This window comes from Pleurodeles waltl, chromosome 3_1, assembly GCF_031143425.1.
Source record: "Pleurodeles waltl isolate 20211129_DDA chromosome 3_1, aPleWal1.hap1.20221129, whole genome shotgun sequence".
In the NCBI taxonomy this organism is placed as follows: Eukaryota; Metazoa; Chordata; class Amphibia; order Caudata; family Salamandridae; genus Pleurodeles; species Pleurodeles waltl.
In genome coordinates, this window is record NC_090440.1 from 602,774,530 (window position 1) to 602,789,426 (window position 14,897).

Sequence of the window (14,897 nt, forward strand, 5' to 3'; positions counted from 1 at the left end):
TCTTGCTCTCCTCCATCTCTGCAGCATTTGACACAGTCAGTGTCCATGTTCCTATAAACATTATTGAAAATCGATTTGGAATTGAAGGTGTAGTCCTTCACTGGTTCACCTCTTATCTGACTAACCACTCTTAAACAGTAAAAATTGGGAGCTCTGTCTCAAAGTCAGTAAGCCTGCACCAAGGGGTTCTGCAAGTCTCTGTCCTCTCTCCAACTTTATTCATTCTCTATGCTGAGCTACTATAGGAGCTTTCTTTCTGTTAGGAATTGTGGGACCCCCTTTCACCTGTACGCCAATGATACCCAAATCTACTTGAAACTGCCATCCCCCGATGACATTCCCCTCAGTTCCAAAACCTGGATAAGAATCCAATCCTGGATGTCAGATCACCATCTTAAGTTAAATGCTGCGAAAACCGAATTCCTGCTCATATCTCTTAAGAAAGTCACTCTAGCTATATATATTTCTTCATGACTTGAAGTGCAAACCCTCCACTGTTCAGAGTACCAAATCATCTGGATTCAGCTTCGGCAGGAGACTCAACCTCCAGGAATCACATCCATGACAAAGAGTGCCCGGCTGCAAATAAGGCTACCTGGAGGGATAAAGAGCTCATCTCAGAACAGGGTATAACACCATTTGTAGAGGCTTTGGTTTTCCCCAGACTTTACTACAAGAGCTCAATACTTTCAAGTATCCCCAAAGCTCATTTTGGAATGCTCAGAGCAGTTTTACGTGCTGTCGCCCACTTTGTTACCGGTCACAAGAAATTTGACCACATCACTTCTGTCCTGCTCTCTCTCCAATGACTGACTACAAAGGAGAATGCCTAAGTTAAAACTTTCTGTAAAACACACACACAAGATACCTCACTTCTCTTCGCCTATGTACCCAACTGAAAAATTAAGAATTTTGGACGCAAAACGGTTTTCATGAAACGCTCAGTCCCTACTCGTGGAGTGCCTCAGCTTCAAGCAAGGGCAATTCATGAACCAGTCATTCTCGGAACTCCCTTCCACACACTTCCCGTATATCCTCATGCCACGCTACCTTCAAAACAAGATTTCAAATGTCGTCTCTTCAAAAGACACTTGGGTAAAATCTTTTCTCTTTCCCTCGCTTATGAATGTGTTTTTCATTTTAATTTTTGCATGATGATTTCATATGTAATCCTGCGCTGGTTGTTTGGGGACTACCCGTGTACAACGTTTCACCCACTTACTCTCTCCATAATCTGCTTTTAATTCTACCTAGGTTGTATTTTATCTCTAATGTACTCCCCTCCTGTGAATGTTTGGTAACCATTCTCTTGCAAAACACTCGGATGCCTCCGATTCATGTTCACACTAAATACAAATCACAAAAATAATAAAATGTGTGTTTATTAAGACTGCCATGCACATTTTGAGATGAGCGAAGCAATGCCTTTTAAGTTATTTTGTTGTCACTTATATTCCTTCTTCTCTTTTTCCAACCGGTTTTCTATCAAAAAGTCTGAAGTTGTCGCTCACAAGTCGCTCATGAGTTCATCAATTAACTGCAATTCTTATTGGTCTCAACATGGGCATAGATTTATTTTCGACTTTTAACACTGGGTTTTTAACATGGCATTATTTCGCGCATTGATGGATACCGCCACATGGTGGCAGCAGCGTGCCGGCATATAGCTACTGCTCGACATATCGAAGAAAGAGCCTACGGAAAGAATGTCAAATGGCGACTATCAGGATGCGTGAATTCAGCAAACTTTTGTGTCTTACAGAATTCAGTGCACCGGGATATTTGTTTTGCAGCATTGGCGTAAGCTTTTTCTTTAACATATATGCACCGCCCTCACTCTGTATATGCGGGATACCTAAATAGTAAGCAATCGCCTCTTGCCCACACGTAAAATCACGGAGCTGCAGCTACTATTAACGCAGTAGTAAATCTTGCTGTGTTAACACCTCTACGCGGATACACATTAATCGAAGTAAATTCACCTAAAATTAAAAGATGAAGTCACATTTTTGAAATGTCATTCAATGGTTTTGTGGTATTCATTACAGAATGAAAACTGCACAGTTGACTAAAAATTGCCATTGCACACATTCAATAATACCGCCGACAAAAGGCAATTTGTACACATACGAAGGACAAAACTGCCCAGCTTTCTATAGGCAACTGAAAAAGCAAACGGCCTGGCACGGCATCTGGTCTGGTGTCAGAGAAAGAATCACATATAAAATACTACCTCAGCACGGGCATTCAACCAGGGGCGTAGGAGACACAAAATTTCTGGGGGGGACAGGGACAACCTTGAGGTGGGCCTCCTGCACAAAGCTTGCACCCAGAAGGGTTGCCGTGGGGGGGGTGATGGGAGGAGGTGGTCGCTTCCAGTCGAGTCCTGTGAGACCGGCAATTCCCTGTCTGCTGGGCCCTTGGCTGCCTATTAGGCAGCGACAAGCTCTGTGCTGCTGTTCGCCTGTGTAAAGTCCTAAGAGGCCTGTACTGCCTGCTGGGCGCAGTGCTTCCTGCCATGCACTGTGCTGCCTGTTGGGAGCTTTCTTTCTAGTCAGGCTGTGTAAGTCTCTGGCCCCCCCCGCCTGCCTGTGAAGGCCAGTAAGGCCTATGATTGTTGCTAGGTCCTTGTCTGACTGCAAAGTGGCAGTCTCTGTGCTGCCGCCTTCCTGTGAACTGCTGTGCTGTCTGACTGGGCCGGCCTTAGTGCTGGTGGCGCCCTGTGTGACATTGTTTGTTGGCGCCCCCCAGTGAGAAACTCCGCCACGGATTCCCTCACTACCATCCATCACCGCTCTCTCTCAGATGCATTTCATTAGTTTTATAGCACCATTCATACTGGGAAATATCCCTTACAACGCAATCAATGCAATGCAATGCATTGACCATGCTGCCATTACCACAAATATGGGGCTAGCATGGATGCCTTTACCACACATGTCTTTACCACGCATATGCGTGGTTACAGCATAGAGAGCGGTCTAGCTGTCCGGGTGGAACAGAAAGAAGCAGAGGAGAGAGGTAAGTAGGGCTGTGGCCAGGTTTAGGGTGGGAGGTTGGGGTAGTTTTTAGGACAGGGTGGGGTAGGTTTTAGGGTACAGGGTAGGGGTCATGTAGTATTTAGGACAGAGCGGGGTAGGTTTTAGGGTTCACGGGGGCAGGGGCATCAAGGTAGTTTTTAGCGCAGTTCAGGGTAGGTTTTAGGGTTCAGAGTGGGGGGCGGGTAGTTTTTAGGACAGGGCAGGGTTACTTTTAGGGCTCAGGGTGGGGGGGGGTTAGTGCTCAGGGCAGGGGCAGTTTTAACTGATTGGGCAAGGTGGAGTATGGTATCAGGTGTAAGGGGGCAGGGCGGGGACAATTTACCACGCATGTTCCTTTACCAAACATTCTTTTACAGCGAAATTCGTTGTAAAGGCATGAGTAGTAAAGACACGGTCGTTGTTGAGACCGCAATGTTAAGACATGCATGATATAAGCATGTGTTATTCCATCATTCAGCCCTCACACCAGTCTAGGGTGTCAAAGCACTTTACATCACACAGATATTACGCAGAGACAATCATCATATATGTGTAAATCAGTGTATATGAAATGTTACATAAGACAGAGGAATACAAGGTGTAGGTGTCATAGGTCATCCATACTAGTAGCAGGTATAGTTTAAGAGTGCTTTATCTAGAGAAGCGCAAACTCAGAATTTAAAACATAACACCATGGTTGGGGGCCCTCTTTAATAATAAGAATTGATTTGCACTCAAATTAACTTGTTTTGCAACATTAACTTAATGAAAAAGTGGGGGGAAATCATAACGCCCTAATCTATACCTTGATGTTTGCATGCAGCTCTTTGATGAGTTCATTGCTCACTGTTCTATATTCAGTTTTAATTTATAAATTGCAGGGGACAAAAAAGGAGCTCTCTGATGTAGGAAGCAGGCCTGATATGTGGTGAGTACCTATGGTATTATCACCTTATACCAGGTGCAGGTATCCCCTTATTAGTGAGGTGTAGGCAGTGTCTAGAAGCCAGGGCTCTCTAGAGGTAGCTGCGGATGAGCAGCCAAGACTTACCTAGGAGACATGCAAAGCTCATGCAATACCACTGTAGTCACACAGCACTTACACACATGAAAGAAACACGTGTGTAGGAGGCTGGACTGGCTTGTAGTGAGTACCTAGGGGTACTTGCACCTTGCACCAGGCCCAGTTATCCCTTATTAGTGTATAGGGTGTCTAGCAGCATAGGCTGATAGATAATGGTAGCTTAGCAGAGCAGCTTAGGCTGAACTAGGAGACGAGTGAAGCTCCTACAGTACCACTAGTGTCATATGCACAATATCATAAGAAAACACAATACACAGATATACTAAAAATAAAGGTACTTTATTTTTATGACAATATGCCAAAAGTATCTCAGTGACTACCCTCAGTATGAGGATAGCAAATATACACAAGATATATGTACACAATGCCAAAATATGCAGTAATAGTATTAGAAAACAGTGCAAACAATGTATAGTTACAATAGGATGCAATGGGGACACATAGGGATAGGGGCAACACAAACCATATACTCCAAAAGTGGAATGCGAACCACAAATGGACCCCAAACCTATGTGACCTTGTAGAGGGTCGCTGGGACTATTAGAAAATAGTAAGGGTTAGAAAAATAGCCCACCCCAAGACCCTGAAAAGTGAGTGCAAAGTGCACTAAAGTTCCCCAAAGGACATAGAAGTCGTGATAGGGGAATTCTGCAGGAAAGACACAAACCAACAATGCAACAACGATGGATTTCCAGTCGTGGGTACCTGTGGAACAAGGGGACCAAGTCCAAAAGTCACAAGCAAGTCGGAGATGGACAGATGCCCAGGAAATGCCAGCTGTGGGTGCAAAGAAGCTGCTACTGGACAGTAGAAGCTTAGGTTTCTGCAGGAACGACAAGGGCTAGAGACTTCCCCTTTGGAGGACGGATCCCTCACGCCGTGGAGAGTCGTGCAGAAGTGTTTTCCCGCCGAAAGACCGCCAACAAGCCTTGCTAGCTGCAAATCGTGCGGTTAGTGTTTTTGGATGCTGCTGTGGCCCAGGAGGGACCAGGATGTCGCCAATTGCGTCAGGGGACAGAGGGGGCGTCGAGCAAGACAAGGAGCCCTCTCAGCAGCAGGCAGCACCCACAGAAGTGCCAGAAACAGGCACTACGAGGATGCGTGAAACAGTGCTCATCCGAAGTCGCACAAAGGAGTCCCACGTCCCCGGAGAACAACTTAGGAGGTCGTGCCATGCAGGTTAGAGCGCCGTGGACCCAGGCTGGACTGTGCACAAAGGATTTCCGCCGGAAGTGCACGGAGGCCGGAGTAGCTGCAAAAGTCGCGGTTCCCAGCAATGCAGTCTGGCGTAGGGAGGCAAGGACTTACCTCCACCAAAGTTGGACTGAAGAGTCACTGGACTGTGGGAGTCACTTGGACAGAGTTGCTGGATTCAAGGGACCTCGCTCGTCGTGCTGAGAGGAGACCCAGGGTACTGGTGATGCAGTTCTTTGGTGCCTGCGGTTGCAGGGGGACGATTCCGTCAACCCACGGGAGATTTCTTCGGAGCTTCTAGTGCAGAGAGGAGGCAGACTACCCCCACAGCATGCACCACCAGGAAAACAGTCGAGAAGGCGGCAGGATCAGCGTTACAGAGTTGCAGTAGTCGTCTTTGCTACTATGTTGCAGTTTTGCAGGCTTCCAGCGCGGTCAGCAGTCGATTCCTTGGCAGAAGGTGAAGAGAGAGATGCAGAGGAACTCGGATGAGCTCTTGCATTCGTTATCTAAGGAAATCCCCAAAGCAGAGACCCTAAATAGCCAGAAAAGAGGGTTTGGCTACTTAGGAGAGAAGATAGGCTCCTTCAGGTGTTGCTAGCCTATCAGAAGGAGTCTCTGACGTCACCTGATGGCACTGGCCACTCAGAGCAGTCCAGTGTGCCAGCAGCACCTCTGTTTCCAAGATGGCAGAGGTCTGGAGCACACTGGAGGAGCTCTGGGCACCTCCCAGGGGAGGTGCAGGTCAGGGGAGTGGTCACTCCCCTTTCCTTTGTCCAGTTTCGCGCCAGAGCAGGGCTAAGGGGTCCCTGAACCGGTGCAGACTGGCTTATGCAGAAATGGGCACCATGTGTGCCCATGAAAGCATTTCCAGAGGCTGGGGGAGGCTACTCCTCCCCTGCCTTCACACCATTTTCCAAAGGGAGAGGGTGTAACACCCTCTCTCAGAGGAAGTCCTTTGTTCTGCCATCCTGGGCCAGGCCTGGCTGGACCCCAGGAGGGCAGAAGCCTGTCTGAGGGGTTGGCAGCAGCAGCAGCTGCAGTGAAACCCCGGAAAGGCAGTTTGGCAGTACCAGGGTCTGTGCTACAGACCACTGGGATCATGGGATTGTGCCAACTATGCCAGGATGGCATAGAGGGGGCAATTCCATGATCATAGACATGTTACATGGCCATATTCGGAGTTACCATTGTGAAGCTACATATAGGTAGTGACCTATATGTAGTGCACGCGTGTAATGGTGTCCCCGCACTCACAAAGTCCGGGGAATTGGCCCTGAACAATGTGGGGGCACCTTGGCTAGTGCCAGGGTGCCCTCACACTAAGTAACTTTGCACCTAACCTTTACCAGGTAAAGGTTAGACATATAGGTGACTTATAAGTTACTTAAGTGCAGTGTAAAATGGCTGTGAAATAACGTGGTCGTTATTTCACTCAGGCTGCAGTGGCAGGCCTGTGTAAGAATTGTCAGAGCTCCCTATGGGTGGCAAAAGAAATGCTGCAGCCCATAGGGATCTCCTGGAACCCCAATACCCTGGGTACCTCAGTACCATATACTAGGGAATTATAAGGGTGTTCCAGTATGCCAATGTAAATTGGTAAAATTGGTCACTAGCCTGTTAGTGACAATTTGTAAAGAGAGAGCATAACCACTGAGGTTCTGGTTAGCAGAGCCTCAGTGAGACAGTTAGGCATCACACATGGAACACATACCTATAGGTCACAAACTTATGAGCACTGGGGTCCTGACTAGCAGGGTCCCAGTGACACATAACAAACATACTGAAAACATAGGGTTTTCACTATGAGCACTGGGCCCTGGCTAGCAGGATCCCAGTGAGACAGTGAAAACACCCTGACATACACTCACAAACAGGCCAAAAGTGGGGGTAACAAGGCTAGAAAGAGGCTACTTTCTCACAACGTGTTACGAAAATAAAGGTTCCTTATTACAGTAACACAAACATGAAAACACTAGATAGGCAATACTCCCAATAGGATGTAAGTAGCACACTATCATATGTACAGCAGCAATCAGAAGTTGGCATAAAAAGCAATAGAAAATAGTGAAAAGCAATAGGCAATACTGAAGGCGTAGGGGGGACCAGACCATATACTAAAAAAGTGGAATGCGAAAGCTGGGTCCCCACGCAAGGAAGTGGAATCTGTAGAGAGGAGCTGCAGGAACTAGGAAACTCCAAAGGTAAGTACCAGAGTGCCCTCCAGCGACCAGGAGAAAAGAGGTAAGTTATTGGTTTTTCCCCAACCCACCAAAAGGACTTCAGAGAAGGATATTGCAAAACGCAGGCAAGACTGCAAGAAGCTAGAGGTGGATCCTGGAAGAGGAAGACTTGGAAAAGAAGGGGACCAAGTCCAGTTTACGTAGGAGTGTCCGGTCGTGGCAGGAGCCACTACCACCCATCTGTGGATGCAGGAGTTGCTCGGCGAGGTAAGTTATTGGTTTTTCCCCAACCCACCAAAAGGACTTCAGAGAAGGATATTGCAAAACGCAGGCAAGACTGCAAGAAGCTAGAGGTGGATCCTGGAAGAGGAAGACTTGGAAAAGAAGGGGACCAAGTCCAGTTTACGTAGGAGTGTCCGGTCGTGGCAGGAGCCACTACCACCCATCTGTGGATGCAGGAGTTGCTCGGCGGGGAGATGAAGACGGTCAGCAGTGCAGCACTGGAGCAGATGAAGCGTTCCTAGGTGATGCAGTCGACGTCCCATGCCGGATTAAGAATTGCAGTCAGTCTGTGGTGTGGAAAACCAACCAGCAAGCCTTGCCAAAGGCAAATGTCACAGTAGGACAAAAGTGGAGCTGCCGGGGACCAGCAAGGTTCAGGGGGACTTAATCCATGGAGGGGAGTCCCAGGTGACCCTCAGCAAGGCAGAGAGTCTGGAGAAGGAGAGGCAGCCCCCACAGAAGACCTACAGACAAGGAGCCCAGGAGCTGCAGAGAGGCCCACGCAGCACACCTGAAGAGAGGTCCCATGTCGCAGGCGAAGCACGTTGAGGGCTGGGCTTCAAAGAGAAGTATGCTGGGGACTGGGGCTACATGGAGCCTGAAGATGCCTTGGAGGAGATAACAACAGGCCTTGGTAGCTGCAAGAGACGCAGTGCATGGGGGTACTGTCCTGCATGGGAAGGCAAGGACCTACCTACTCCAAAGTTGGACAGCTGGTAGAGAGGACCAAGGAGACCACTCCAGACTATCACCCCCTGATGCAGGATCCACGCAGCTCAGGAGGAGAGGAGATCCACGCAGCCGGTCGTTGTTGCAGTTGGTGCCTGCAGATGCAGGTAAGTGACTCCTTCACTCCAAGGAATTTTCCTTCTTTCTTCTCATGCAGACTGAAGACTTGCTGCCCTCAGAGGAAGCACAGCCGGGCTAATGTTGCAGTTGCTGGAAGGAGCCGGAGAAACAATACTGCAGGGTGAAGTCGCTGCTGGAGCTGCAGATTGTAGGTTCCTGTGAAGTCCAGTTGCGGTTCCAGTGGCAAGAAGTCAAAGTAAACGTTGCAGAGGAGTCCTGCTGGAATCTTGCACATTGAATCTGAGGACCCACCCAAGAGGCAAACCCTAAATAGCCCAGACAGGGGGATTGGTCACCTAGCAGGGTGACCACCTAGGAGGGGGCTGTGAAGTCACCTGCCTGACCTGGCCACTCAGATGCTCACAGAGGCCTCTGCCCACCTTGGATTCAAGATGGCAGAATCAAGTGGCCACCTGGAGGAGCTCCAGGCACTACCCCTGGGGTGGTGATGGACAGGGGAGTGGTTACACCCTTTTCCATTGTCCAGTTTCGCACCAGAGTAGGGGCTGAGGACCCTGAACTGGTACAGACTGGTTTATGCAAGGAGGGCACCAAATGTGCCCTTCAGAGCACACCATTAGCTTGGCGAGGCTACCCCTCCCAACCCTTGTAACACCTATTTCCAAATGGAGAGGGTGTTGCCTCCCTCTTCCAAAGGAAATCCTTTGTTCTGCCTTCCTGGGCATGAGCTGCTCAAGCAGCAGAAGGAGGGCAGAAATCTGTCTGAGGGGTGGCAGCAGCATGGGCTGCCCGGAAAACCCTAGAAAGCTGATAGGAGCAATGCAGGAGATCCTCTAAGGAGCCCCCAAAGTGCATGGAATCATACAAACAATACTGACAATAGTATTGGGGTATGATTCTGACATGTTTGTTACCAAACATGCCCAGGTTCTGAGTTGCCATTATGTAGCTGGACAGAGGGAGTGACCTATGTCCAGTACACTCGTAAAATGGCATCCCTGCACTCACGAGGTCCAGGAAAATGTAGCTGGAGTTAGTGGGGGCACCTCTGCTCCTCCAGAGGTGCCCTCACACACAGGTACTTGCACCCTGCCCTCTGGCTAGGAGGGCCTGCCATAGAGGGGACTTAGAGTGACCTGGTGCAGTGACCTGAAGTGAAAGGGTGCATGCACCTTTTCACGCAGGCTGCAATGGCAGGCCTCCAGACATGGTTTACATGGGCTCCTATGGGTGGCATAATACATGCTGCAGCCCATGGGGAACCCCTGATCCCCCAATGCCCTGGGTACCATATACTAGGGGCTTATAAGGGGCACCAGTATGCCAAATGTGGGGTGTGTGTGGTCCAAACAACCAAATTTAATGGGAGAGAGCACTGGGGTCCGGGTTTGCAGGATCCCAGTGAACACAGTCAAAAGTGGGGTAACCATGCCAAAAAGAGGGTACTTTCCTGCATCTGACAAAAGCAGTAACCCACTGACCTATTCACATTATATAGACTTTGTGATCTGCATGTAGACGTTCTTTGTAGCAGGCATAGTAACCCTGTACGTTATGATGAGTCAAAACTCCGACTAGACAAAACTTCAATCTCTCTTCAGGAAGACCATTAATCACCGGAATTATCTTGAGATTTTTATTGTTGCCTGAAAACGGTTGATGGCAAGGAACACCCAGCAGGTGCTTTTAAAGTCAGAATATACTTGCAACCACAGCACCCCCATCCTAAGTCAGCACCCTTGCAGCGGCACCGGTTGCATCGCCCTAGATCTGGCCCTGCTGCCTTACCTAGCCCTGTCCATCTCTCACGCCATCTGGTTCTTCCTGGGACCCATGCTGTGTGCTAGTCTCTCCGCCGTCTGTCCAGCAGTGTCAGGCTCTGTTCCACCACAGACTGTGAAGTCCTGTAAAGCCTGTGAGCTGCCACAGTGCTGGCTTCACATCCACAGGCCATTGGCAGGAAATGAGATTTATAGACAGCCCTTGGCCTTTAGAGCGGGCTTTCACAAATACCAGGAAGGCTGAGGGAGAGACAGGGGACCGAAATGTTGGGGAGGCAGGATGTCAACTTAGGGGACAATAATTAGCTCTGGGGCAGGCAAGCTGGAGACAGAGGAGAGAAGAGAGTGAGAGAGAGGCGACAGAAAGGAGGGCCCTAACAAACATTGGCGCACAGGGTGTCACTAGCACGCTAAAGCCTGCCCGGCTCATATCTCACAGTAACTCAACAATACTGTTTTTAGAAAGGGAGATACTCTGCAACACAGCACTGGATTTAAAAATAAAGGGAGTTACTTGGCAATACTTTATTTAATTACCCAAACCTCTTTACCTTCTCAAATCTTGCTGCTGTCTTCAGGGTTCGATCTTCAAGGGACAGGAAGGGTCGGGCTCAGGAGGGACGGGATGCAGACAGCAATCAACAAAGGGCCTCTCATCTCTCTTTGTTCTCAGAAGTGCAGACTGCAGGAGGCTGTGGCGGCAAGGTGAGAAAGAATCCCTTGTGTGCTGCAGCACAACAAAAGGGCAGAGGGCAAGTGTCCTGGAGGCAGGTCACAGGTCAAGTGCAGGGCCAGTATAGGTAGCGCTTTCACGCAGCGCTAATGGCCCTGCGAATTACAGAACAGAAGGGAAAATTCTTCTGTCCCCTCGTCCCCTCCACCCTTGTCCCCCGTGTCCCCCCCACTCCAAAATCTGGGGGGGGACATATCCCCCGCGTCCCCCACACTTCCTACGCCCATGCATTCAACTAAACTCAGGTCGATGTGCAGACGGATAAGTCGTCAGCTGTGAGAGGGGCGTGGCCCAGCCCTGCAGCATAAATATCCCCTTCTCCACAAAGCCAAGTAAGTACAAGCAATCGGAGATTGCTTCACTCCACAATGATTTTAATGTACCCAAACATCGTGCTGTCAACATGTTTCAGCTGCATTATTGGCCCTTTGGGTCCACAGCTTTCTTCAGGATTCATACTTAACCCCTACAAATCAGTAGCACGAGTCCTTTCCCTAGCTCTGCGGAATACATAAAGGTCAAAAGCTAACAGCAGGATGCCTGGGTACATAAAGTCCAGCGGCATCCACTTTTTCCTATTTCTAACCGTACTAGGGGTACACAAAAAAAAAACCACAACAATGGGGTAGCCTCAAAGTATCTTCTAATCATCTTTAGTTCCATCTAAACATTATCAAAGTGCTTCCGCCACGGAGTTCGAGCCCATCCTGGTACTTAGTGTTCCAGGATGAGACCCGATGATAAAGCATGCAAGTAATAGAGTGGCCGAGGGTCCTCTTACATGACAGGTGTGTCCCTGATAGTTGTAGTTTTAAAAATCCACTGACCATGATCTCTCCTTTCATCTCCCAAGTGGTGAAGTGTGTGTGTAATAACAGAAAGGCATCACAAACCTCTTGTAACACCAGACATCTATGATGGTCGGAATACCTGGCCAATGACTTAAAACAGTCAAACTCAAAATGACATCAAATAAAAGAGGACCCAGCACAAAGACGTGTCCAGCAGTCTGTAAATACACTGACTGATGGGAGAAAGGACAGAGGAATGCAAAACTCGCCTTTCATTTCCACCCATGATGGTGCAAGCTCCAACGAAATCAAGAGCTGCTCCCGAAAGAAGTACATTGTAATCAATAGCTTGTTGTCCTGTGCTGAAAACACACAACATTTGAAAATCACAAAATAATTGTGAGGAAGTCACCCTATTAGCACGTTCACCACAATATTTCTGACTGATATTGATGGTAACTGACCCTGACTGTGCCCTGGGCTAACAGGCCCAGTGCTCTGAATAAAAGGTATATGGTCAAATGATAATGTTATAATTCCAATTGTCAAGGGCAGACCCTGTAAATCCCTAGTAGCTACCTACAGTTCCCTTGTATATAATAGGGCCTTGAAGTATAGAGGCCCAGTAGATTTCCTGCACTGGAGTGTGCACTTCTGTGTGCCTCTTGTCCCTTTCAAAGACAGCCCTGCTTTGCAGACTAGCTTTAAAAAGTAAAATGCATGAAAATTTGACTTTGGAATTAAAGGTACTTTTAAAGTATTAATCTACCTTATTTTTGCATATGTCACCCCAGAGTCTCCCCTGGATGTCCCGGGTTTGGGGTGCCATGTAACTATAAGCACGGGCATTATAAAATGTTATATATGCCGTGGTGAGGGAAAAACTGCACCTTTTCATTTCCCCATAAGAAAGTTAGCTCCATAGGCTATAATTGGAAGTATGTTTCATAAGCCTAAGTATGACTAGGAAAAGCATACAAATATCACAAGTGGACTCAAATGAATGGTAATGATAAATGCAACAATTTGCCATTGTTGAATTAATCATAACTTAGACAGAAAAGAAGCTATAAGACCTTCTTTAGGTAAGCCAAATTCCAGCCCGCTGGTGATCTCTCCTGATTGGTCAGCCCTAACAGGGTTAGCCAGGGTGTTTTGACTAGGTGATAAGTGGCCTGTTCTAAGCAGAGGTTATCTGATGGGGGTGCTAGGCAGATGGTGAACCAGGCAAGGAAGGGGGCTGGGTAAAGCAAGCAGAGGCTTCAAAAGGATACCAGTCAGAAAGTAATATAACCAGACCTGCCATCTTACCCCTGGCTCAAGAAGGCTTAAGAAGGGAATTTGCAAATGTCCAGGGAAGGAGTAGATGGAAATGTGCTACACCTTGGGGCTGGTTTAGCTAGGTCTGGCTCCTCTGGAAAGAGATCCACCATCTTGGGATGTTAAAGTGCAGTACTTTATAGGACAAGAAGATGTCATGCTTTGGAGGGAGCTGTCATACATCTGGGTGGTGCTCTACAGCTCATTAAACAGGAGTGCCCACCGACTGTCCCCCAAGATAATGGAATAAAAGTGGCTGATCTGCATTGGAATTCATAGCTGCTGCCTGTAACCACAAGAAGAACTTCCCTGCTGAAACCCTGGTCTGCAACCCAGAGGCCTGCACACTTAAGGACTGCATGTTGCACACTGAAAACACAGCCCAAAAGACTTTGCCTTGCTTCAAAAAGGACTCAGGAGTGGACTCTGAAGCAACAGGTTAAAAGAGCTTCCCTGCACCAACTTCCACAAAAGTCCCCAGTCGGAGTGTGTCCAGTGGACATGCAAGGATTTGGCCAGGTGCATTGTGGCAATTTTAGTTCCAAGTAGCAACCCAGGGCTTTTGGAGCCTTGGACTGGGGTTGTGGATCACTTTCCTGCATCAAGAAACACTTCTGGAAGTAAGTGTAAAAGTGTTACCTTGCGGACGGTTAGAACTTTTGATTGTGTCCCGTCCAGTGCAATATTCCCTTTGAGAGCCATTTGCTTCTAAGCGCTAGATGACTTAATTTTTTTTAATTCATAACTCTGGTTCCCTATCTTGGATTTTTTTCATTTTTGTGTCATTTTAAATTTAAAAAATATTTCCTATTTTTATAAATTGGTGTGGAATTTTTGTGTGCTGTGTCTGACTTATTTACCGAGTTGGTGTATTTAAATGCTTTACATACCGGTCTCATAAGTTAAGCCTGACTACTCGTTGCAAATCTACCAGGGTTTGACATAGGGGCTACATTGTGGGACCTTGACGGGCACAACCCTGTGTTGGGGTGTACTGCCAGTGGGAGGTGTGTACTTACTTCTACCAGTACCCCACCTCTAACAATAATATTTCTACATATTACCCTATTCTTACATTTTGTAAAAGGAATATTGCTTTGGCAGCTTTACGGAAATGTTGCACAGTCTAATAATTTTAAAAGCATTGAGATAATGATGAAAGTTTTGATATGCTGTACCCATTCATTCATACTGGATCTCAAAGAGGCCATATTTTGATTAAGAACAACCAGAAACGACCATTCTGAGATTGACTCCCATATTACAAACTCACATCACATCAGTATACTATGCCATATGCCTCAAGTTTTGGTCACACCATTTACAATACTAAGAGCTTGTCTGTATTTCATGTGTGACACCCTGACATACTTCATTTATAAAACCAATACAGATGGTAGAAGGACAATTTATATATTACACAACATTAAAACATTTTTGAACAAGTTGCTTATGACCGGTTCAGAAACAAAGGGACCCTGCAGCAATATAACTAAATAGGTTAGGGTGCCCGTCCACCATACTGACTGGAGCACAAGTTTGCATGGCTGGTCACTTCCTGAGCGGGTGTGGCCCACAGCAGCGTATGCACAAGTTTCGTCAGCTTATAACCAACAGATAACCAGCACAAATAAAAGATCTCGCTGCTTACTGAACCAGTAATTCTAGTACACCCTTTGATTCAGTTTCATCAGATGCA

At 47.6% G+C, this 14,897-nt stretch overlaps 1 protein-coding gene across 6 annotated transcripts in view; it reads right to left on the reverse strand.

The window, feature by feature from the left end:
• The window catches only part of C3_1H11orf24 (chromosome 3_1 C11orf24 homolog), a 222,630-nt gene that overhangs the window by 105,111 nt on the left and 102,622 nt on the right, over positions 1-14,897 (reverse strand). The window lies entirely within an intron of this gene.